Source organism: Nerophis ophidion, linkage group LG19 (assembly GCF_033978795.1).
Source record: "Nerophis ophidion isolate RoL-2023_Sa linkage group LG19, RoL_Noph_v1.0, whole genome shotgun sequence".
Taxonomy (NCBI): Eukaryota; Metazoa; Chordata; class Actinopteri; order Syngnathiformes; family Syngnathidae; genus Nerophis; species Nerophis ophidion.
Genome location: NC_084629.1, coordinates 45459997 through 45469201, shown reverse-complemented (window position 1 = coordinate 45469201; position 9205 = coordinate 45459997). Strand labels below are relative to the sequence as shown.

Below are 9205 nucleotides of genomic sequence, written 5' to 3'. Positions count from 1 at the left end.
CGGACTCCAGCAGTGCATTGACGAGCATAAAAAACATAACATCAGAAACAAGACTAGATATAGTTTATGAAATAGTTCAGGCAATCTACAGAATAAATAAAGCGGGAGGTGTGGTAACATTTCTCTGGGTTCCTGCTCATGTAGGAGTTGAGGGAAATGAGTTAGCTGATAGATACGCAAAACAAGCAACCACTAAAACAGAAGTAAACATGGAGATTAAGCACAGTAAAGAAGAAGTGAAGAGCATAATTAAGATAGAACACAATAAAAAGTGGCAGGATAATTGGAATAAGGAAACAAAAGGTAGAGAGTTTTACAAAGTCCAGAGGAAAGTAGGTGTAATGAGAGGAGGGGGTAGAAATAGGAAGGAAGAAGACATTATGATTAGAATGAGATTAGGGCATACATATCTAAATAGTTCACTAAAATTGATAGGCAAACATACTACAGGGCTGTGTGATTTTTGCCACCAGATAGAAAATGTTGACCATGTCTTAATACAATGTAGGAAATATAATAGAGAAAGAGAAATACTGGAAAATAAGTTAGCAAAAGAAAATATTAGGTTAGAAGTGGGAGATATATTAGGATTGCATTCAGAAAACATAGGATATAAAGCAATATACACATATTTAAAAAACACTGGGTTAAGTAAAAGAATATAGAGTAGGGATCCACCTCGGTCCACACTCCATTACAGTAGGTGGCGGTAATGCACACCAGAAGGTTGCTTGCCAACCGCCATAAAAACAAAAGAAGAAGAAGAAGAAGACTTCCGCCCTGCTCGGCCAATAGGGCGGCGCGGTGCTGCATCCCCATTGCGGTGTATATTATGTATACGGAGGCGCTGCTGCCCGCCGTCCGTCACACACTCACAGGCGTCCGCGTGAGGCGAGCTGCTGGACCGCGGTGACCGCCCTCCTCCGACACAAGCTCTCTTCCGCCGCGGCCGCCAGCTTCACTTCAGGTAGGTCTACGACGCTTCCGTGTTGCCGCTGTTATAAGTGCGGGCTCGGACCACCGTGTGGCGCCTTCAAGGGTAGCCGCGGGAAGCGTTTTTTTTTTTTTTTGTAAGTACGTGGCATGGAAGTGTAAACGCCCGCGTGTCGGGGGTTGGACTACCGAGCCTTCATTGCCACACCGACGGTGAGGGTCAGGAAGTAGCCGGCCTGGTCACGACCGAGACGGAGGACGTTTGTTTCCCCGCTGGAGCGCCGAGCCGCGGTAGCTAGCAGTTTGAAACGTGGCTTTGAGGAATTGGAGTCGTTTTTAATGTTTTTAATAGATTAACTACTCACGGGTCCCTTTAGGGCAGGGGAGTCAAACATACGGCCCGTGGGCCGGATCAGACCCGCCAACAGGTTTAATTCGGCCCGCCTGATGAGTTTGCCAAGTATCAAAATGAGTTACATTTTATTTTTTTTAATGAAAGAAACTGCTGTTCTGAATGTGTCCACTGGATGTCACAATAGCAATTCTGTTAGGACAAGCAAGAGGTACAAAGTAAAGCGTGGAAACTTAAAGGGGAACATTATCACAATTTTTAAAGGGTTAAAAACAATAAAAATCAGTTCCCAGTGGCTTGTTGTATTTTTTAATTTTTTTTCCAAAATTTTACCGGTCCCGGAATATCCCTAAATAAAGCTTTAAAGTGCCTTATTTTCGCTATCTTCGAAACCACTATTAATTTCCATCCATCCCATCCATTTTCTACCTCTTATTCCCTTTTGGGGTCGCGGGGGGGCGCTGGCGCCTATCTCAGCTACAATCTGGCGGAAGGCGGTGTACACCCTGGACAAGTCGCCATCTCATCACAGGGCCAACACAGATAGATAGACAACACTAGGGCCAATTTAGTGTTGCCAATCAACCTATCCCCAGGTGCATGTCTTTGGAAGTGGGAGAACGCCGGAGTACCCGGAGGGAACCCACGCATTCACAGGGAGAACATGCAAACTCCACACAGAAAGATCCCGAGCCTGGATTTGAACCCAGGACTGCAGGAACTTCGTATTGTGAGGCAGACGCACTAACCCCTCTGCCACCGTGAAGCCTATTCTTTTCCCTGTGACGTCACACAGCGCTGCCAATGTAAACAAACAATGGGAATACCACAGCAAGATATAGCGACATTAGCTCGGATTCAGACTCGGATTTCAGCGACTTAAGCGATTCAACAGATTACGCATGTATTGAAACAGATGGTTGGAGTATGAAAGTATTGAAGAAGAAACTGAAACTATTGAGCGAATAGCTGTTGACGCTATTCATAGCCATAGCATGGCCAAATAGCTGCGTTAGCATCGCCGGTAAAATGTGCGGACCAAACGATCAGGACTTTCGCATTTTGTGATGATGGAGCAACTTAAATCCGTCAATTGGTAAGTGTTTGTTTCGCATTAAATGTGGGTGGAAGGAAACGTAATATAGTTGCAAATGCATCTGCAGGTTATCCATACATCTCTGTGCCATGTCTGCTTTAGCACCGCCAGTAAATAGCATGTTAGCATCGATTAGCATAGCATGTTAGCATCGATTAGCTGGCAGTCAACATCAACAAAACTCACCTTTGTGATTTCTTTGACTATCGTTGCAAATGCATCTACAGGTTATCCATACATCTCTGTGCCATGTCTGCTTTAGCACCGCCAGTAAATAGCATGTTAGCATCGATTAGCTGGCAGTCACGCCGCGAGCAAATATGTCTGATTAGCACATAAGTCAACATCAACAAAACTCGCCTTTGTGATTTCGTTGACTTTATCATTGCAAATGCATCTGCAGGTTATCCATACATCTCTGTGCCATGTCTGCTTTAGCACCGCCGGTAAATAGCATGTTAGCATCGATTAGCGTAGCATGTTAGCATCAATTAGCATAGAATGTTAGCATCGATTAGCTGGCAGTTACGCCGCGACCAAATATGTCTGATTAGCACATAAGTCAACATCAACAAAACTCGCCTTTGTGATTTCGTTGACTTTATCATTGCAAATGCATCTGCAGGTTATCCATACATCTCTGTGCCATGTCTGTCTTAGCATCGCCGCTAAAATGTGGAGACACTTTGGTACATTCAATGGGGGTCTGGCGGCAGACACTTTCGCATCTTCAATGCAACTTGAATCCCTCCCTGTTAGTGTTGTTACACCTTCCGACAACACACCGTCGAGGCATGATGTCTCCAAGGTTCCAAAAATTGTCGAAAAAACGGAAAGTAACAGAGCTGAGCCCCTTGTGTGTAATGTGTAGAAAATGAAAATGGCGACTGTATTACCTCGGTGACGTCACGTTCTGACGTCATCGCCTCCAGAGCAATTTGCCAAAATTCACCCATTTAGAGTTCGGAAATCGGTTAAAAAAATATATGGTCTTTTTTCTGCACCATCAAGGTATATATTGACGCTTGCATAGGTCTGCTGATAATGTTCCCCTTTAAAGGCCTACTGAAATGAGATGTTCTTATTTAAACGGGGATAGCAGGTCCATTCTATGTGTCATACTTGATCATTTCGCGATATTGCCATATTTTTGCTGAATGGATTTAGTAGATAACATCGACGATAAAGTTCGCAACTTTTGGTTGCTAATAAAAAAGCCTTGCCTGTACCGGAAGTAGAGGCCGATGAGCGCGTGACGTCACCGGTGTGAGGGCTCCTCACATCTGCACATCGATTACAATCATAGACACTAGCAGCGCAAGCAATTCTGACCTAGAAAGCAACAATTTCCCCATTAATTGGAGCGAGGATGAAAGATTTGTGGATGAGGATAGTGAGAGTGAAGGACTAGAAGGAAAAAAGGAAAAAAAAATAGACGAGGGCAGGAGCGATTCAGATGTTATTAGACACATTTACTAGGATAATTCTGGAAAATCCCTTATCTGATTATTGTGTTACTAGTGTTTTAGTGAGATTATAAAGTCATACCTGAAAGTCGGAGGGGTATGGGGACCGCCAGTGTCTCTGAGTGAAGCCATGGAGGAGCCAAAAAAGTCACAGCTGCTGCAGGAAGAACGACACGAGCTCCGCTCATGTTTACGGTAAGAGCCAACTTATTACCACAATTTTCTCACCAAAACCTGCCGGTTGACATGTGGTAGAGAAACATGTTCGCTTGACCGCTCTGTTCTATATTAAAGCTTCACAGCAAACAAACACCGGCTGTGTTTGTGTTGCTACAGCCGGCCGAAATCCACCGCTTTCCACCAAATGTATTCTTCTTTATATTCTCCATTATTAATTGAACAAATTGCAAAAGATTCAGCAACACAGATGCCCAGAATACTGTGTAATTATGCGATGAAATCGGACGACTTTTAGCCGTGAGCGGTGCTGGGATAAAATGTCCGCTCCAACCAATAACGTCACAAGTTTAGTTTACAATCATAGACACTAGCAGCGCAAGCAATTCTGACCTAGAAAGCAACAATTTTCCCATTAATTGGAGCGAGGATGAAAGATTTGTGGATGAGGATATAAATTGCAATTTAAAATTGCAATTTAGTAAAATTTAGTAATAATGGGCTTCACGGTGGCAGAGGGGTTAGTGCGTCTGCCTCACATTACGAAGGTCCTGCAGTCCTGGGTTCGAATCCAGGCTCAGGATCTTTCTGTGTGGAGTTTGCATATTCTCCCCGTGAATGCGTGGGTTCCCTCCGGGTACTCCGGCTTCCTCCCACTTCCAAAGACATGCACCTGGGGATAGGCTCCTCCCACCTCCAAATACATGCACCTGGGGATAGGTTGATTGGCAACACTAAATGGTCCCTAGTGTGTGAATGTGAGTGTGAATGTTGTCTGTCTATCTGTGTTGGCCCTGCGATGAGGTGGCGACTTGTCCAGGGTGTACCCCGCCTTCCGCCCGATTGTAGCTGAGATAGGCGCCAGCGCCCCCCGCGACCCCGAAAGGGAATAAGCGGTAGAAAATGGATGGATGGAAAATTGCAATTTAGTAAACTAACCCGGCCGTATTGGGATGTGTTGCAATGTTAATATTTCATCATTGATATATAAACAGGTCATCGCGACCGCCTTTTCATCATACAAACAGTGTGCCGCCCCGGCCACGTGTTGTATGAGGTTTCTGCAGACACACGTAAGTGAATGCGACGCATACTTGGTCAACAGCCATACAGGTCACACTGAGTGTGGCCGTATAAACAACTTTACAAATATACGCCACACTGTGAACCCACACCAAACAAGAATGACAAACACATTTCGGGAGAACATCCGCACCGTAACGCAACATAAATATACAATATCCTACCCTAACACCGTACTGTGCAATATTACCTTTCCAGTGCAATACGTCCGACATTGATTGTTATTTATTACTTCGGTACTCTTGTCTTGTTCTGTATGTTGTACAGTATTTTGTATTTCAATAGTGTTTTGTTTATTGTACTGGATTGCTTATTATTTTTATTTCAATATTTCAATTGTTAGTTTTTCCTTTATTACCTCTTGTGCCCATATTTCTTCCCACGACGCTACAATATATACCACCTCAACCGACGCACGGAGAGGGGCGGGGGGGTGGGTTTAATGTGTGGGGGGCGGGGTTTGGTGGTAGCGAGGGTGTATATTGTAGCCCGGAAGAGTTAGGGCTGCATGGGATTCTGGGTATTTGTTCTGTTGTGTTTATGTTGTGTTACGGTGACGGTGCGGATATTCTCCCGAAATGTGTTTGTCATTCTTGTTAGGTGTGGGTTCACAGTGTGGCGCATATTTGTAACAGTTTTTTATACGGCCACCCTCAGTGTGACCTGTATGGCTGTCGATCAAGTATGTCTTGCAGTCACTTATGTGTGTGTTCAAAAGTCAGATACAACTTCTGACTGGGCGGGGCACGCTGTTTGTACATGTTGTAGACAGCGCTAAAGGCAGTGCCATTACGGCACCCCCTGAACATTGTTGTTTGGGTGAAAATCGACTGATTTGATGGTTGCCCTGTAATTCGGGAGTCTTGGGAAAATTTGGAGGGTTGGCAAGTATGACGCCGTCAAGTGTCATTCATATGAAACTCACCGGTCGTAATAACATTAAATTGTGTTATCAAGGTGCGGGCCGCAAAATAACGTCTCGCGGGTCGCATTTGGCCCGCCTGCTGCGTGTTGAGACCCCTGTCATAAGGGGGTCATGGAGGGAAAAGAAATGTTTTGCGAGATCTCGCAATACTTTTTGCGAGGTGTGTGTGTGGGGCACCTTGTGGAGCAGGGGTCGGGAACCTTTTAGGCTGAGAGAGCCATGAAAGCCAAATATTTTAAAATGTATTTCCGTGAGAGCCATATAATAGTTTTTAACAATGAATGTAACTAAATGCCAGCATTTTTTTAGTAAGACCAACATTTTTAGAGTATTGTAGGTCTCCTATTCTTTTTAATAACATTGTTATTCTGAAGCTAACCAATAATAAATCAAATACTTCTTATCATGAATGCGACTTCTTGAACAGGTGTGGTAGAAAGCGGATATTTTGACACTGTAGTTACCAGCGTAATTATGTAGGTAGGTAAGTATTGTTATTGCCCAAGTACAACACAACTTTGTTGATTGACTGATTGATTTGATTAGACAAACAGGGTGTACCCCGCCTTCCGCCCGATTGTAGCTGAGATAGGCGCCAGCGCCCCCCGCGACCCCGAAAGGGAATAAGCGGTAGAAAATGGATGGATGGAAACAAACAGTGTTTAGGGTCATAGAACAGCTATGGGGAGAGAAAAAAGCTCCAGAGCAAAGCATGTATACGTATCACAACATACATCTCCAGACTTGCAACAGAGGGGAGGGAGTGGGGGGGCTATGGTGGCGGGCTGCAGCTCTTCAGACACTGCCCAGTTGTCCATCACCCCTAAGGGATTCGCGTCAAGGGCGTTGGATGAATTATTCATTATCGTGTTAAGCGGGCTTCACGGTGGCAGAGGGGTTAGTGCGTCTGCCTCACAATACGATGGTCCTGCAGTCCTGGGTTCAAATCCAGGCTCGGGATCTTTCTGTGTGGAGTTTGCATGTTCTCCCCGTGAATGCGTGGGTTCCCTACGGGTACTCCGGCTTCCTCCCACTTCCAAAGACATGCACCTGGGGATAGGTTGATTGGCAACACTAAATTGGCCCTAGTGTGTGAATGTTGTCTCTCTATCTGTGTTGGCCCTGCGATGAGGCGGTGACTTGTCCAGGGTGTACCCCGCCTTCTGCCCGATTGTAGCTGAGATAGGCGCCAGCGCCCCCCGCGACCCCGAAAGGGAATAAGCGGTAGAAAAAATGGATGGAAAATGGATTATCGTGTTAAGCAATGTCAGCTAAGATTTATCTTGAGAGCCAGATGAAGTCATCAAAAGAGCCACATCTGGCTCTAGAGCCATTGGTTCCCTACCCCTGTTGTGGAGTGTGCACACCGCCTTCCACCCGAATGCAGCTGGGATCCGCTCCAGCAGCCCCCCCCCTGTGATCCTGAGAGGAACAAGGGGTTGAAACTGGATGTTTTGATAGATGGAAACATGATTGATTAGCATTTTAGTGAAGGACAGTAGTTTGGTTTCCAAAGCACTTAAGCCAACAACTCTCTTTACAATAATGACTTTCATTCATTTCCCCCTTTCAGTTTTGCTTTGCCACTTTCCTCAAATAATGGCATCATTGGCAAAGATACAGAGCTGATGCCATGCCATCTGCTGCTTTTGCTCCATCATCATCATAGTCCCTTTATTCCCCTCATCCCTCTCTCTCATCTCTGGCGCTCTGTGTTTTGGGACTATCACGAGAGCAGTGGTCTATTTTAGAACAGAAACTCCCAATTACCCAGTTAATCTGTCTCCATGTGTAGGATTTGGATGTGTATTGTTAGTGTGTCATTGCTAAATGGTACCTGTGATTTACAGGATTTGGAAATTGACTCTTTACTTGTGCTGGGGTCGTATATGAAGTACATTTAGGTGGTTGTTAAATTTTTTTTAAATATTTCAACAATGTGAGTAATAATATCCCTTTTAGGGATCCACCGAAATGAAAATTTGTGGCCGAAGCCGAATAAAATTTAAACGCTTGATCGAATACCGAATAATGAATGCAGTTTTTCACAATTTTTTAAATATTGCATAAATAGCCTAGAAAAAATATTTAGACATGTTTTTCAAATAAAGTAATTTTTTATTGAATATTGACATTTTTTAAATATTCCAGTAGCCTCCGCTTTTCAAAAAAAGCACAAAGTTTTTCATTTATATTAGGCCTTCAAACAAAACACGGTCATTTAATGTTGGTTTCCGGCCATGCCGCTTACGTGGAGTGATTTCTCCAGATTCTCTGAACCTTTTGATGATATTATGGAGCGTAGATGTTGAAATCACTAAATTTCTTGCAATTGCACTTTGAGAAACGTTGTTCTTAAACTGTTTGACTATTTGCTCACGCAGTTGTGGACAAAGGGGTGTACCTCGCCCCATCCTTTCTTGTGAAAGACTGAGCATTTTTTGGGAAGCTGTTTTTATACCCAATCATGGTACCCGCCTGTTCCCAATCAGCCTGCACACCTGTGGGATGTTCCAAATAAGTGTTTGATGAGCATTCCTCAACTTTATCAGTATTTGTTGCCACATTTCCCAAATTCTTTGTCACGTGTTGCTGGCATGAAATTCTAAAGTTAATGATTATTTGCAAAATATGTTGTCTTTGTAGCATATTCAACTGAATATGGGTTGAAAATGATTTGCAAATCATTGTATTCTGTTTATATTTACATCTAACACAATTTCCTAACTCATGTGGAAACAGGGTTTGTATCATACATTCTATTGTATTTGTTTTCTTACAAAACATCTCATCTAAAAGTATTTTTTTCTAATTTGAAAGGCATGTTGCATGTTATATTTGTGGTGTTTTGGAGGGCAAGCACAGATTCAAATTGATTGTAATTAATTTCCATGGACGGCACTGTTATGCAACACGAGTTGTGCTGTACAGAACCTATTACATTTCTATCCCAAAGTACCACTGTATATTCAAATCGTTATCTTGAAATGATGGTTATAATATACTGTTTTGTCTGCTAATTTTTTGTTGACCCTCTGCTTCTTCTAAAAACAAAATTAATTCCTTATTAGGAAGTTAAATCAGATATTCCACTAATTTGCTTTGTCACCTATAAAACAAAGCTTAGATGTTTTGTTCAGATAGCTTAGCACAGGGGTAGGAAACCTATGGCT

General features: G+C 43.5%; 1 protein-coding gene across 4 annotated transcripts in view; it reads left to right on the top strand.

Moving 5' to 3' along the window:
- Positions 1-793: 793 nt before the first annotated feature.
- The window catches only part of LOC133538468 (hyccin 2-like), a 118737-nt gene continuing 110325 nt past the window's right edge, over positions 794-9205 (top strand). For 3 of the 4 annotated variants that reach the window (XM_061880110.1, XM_061880112.1, XM_061880109.1), the window contains exon 1: positions 795-967. The gene's annotated coding sequence lies outside the window, so the exon portion shown is untranslated. Of the gene's footprint in view, positions 968-9205 lie in introns of all 4 variants that reach the window. The other variant, XM_061880111.1, reaches the window with a different exon arrangement.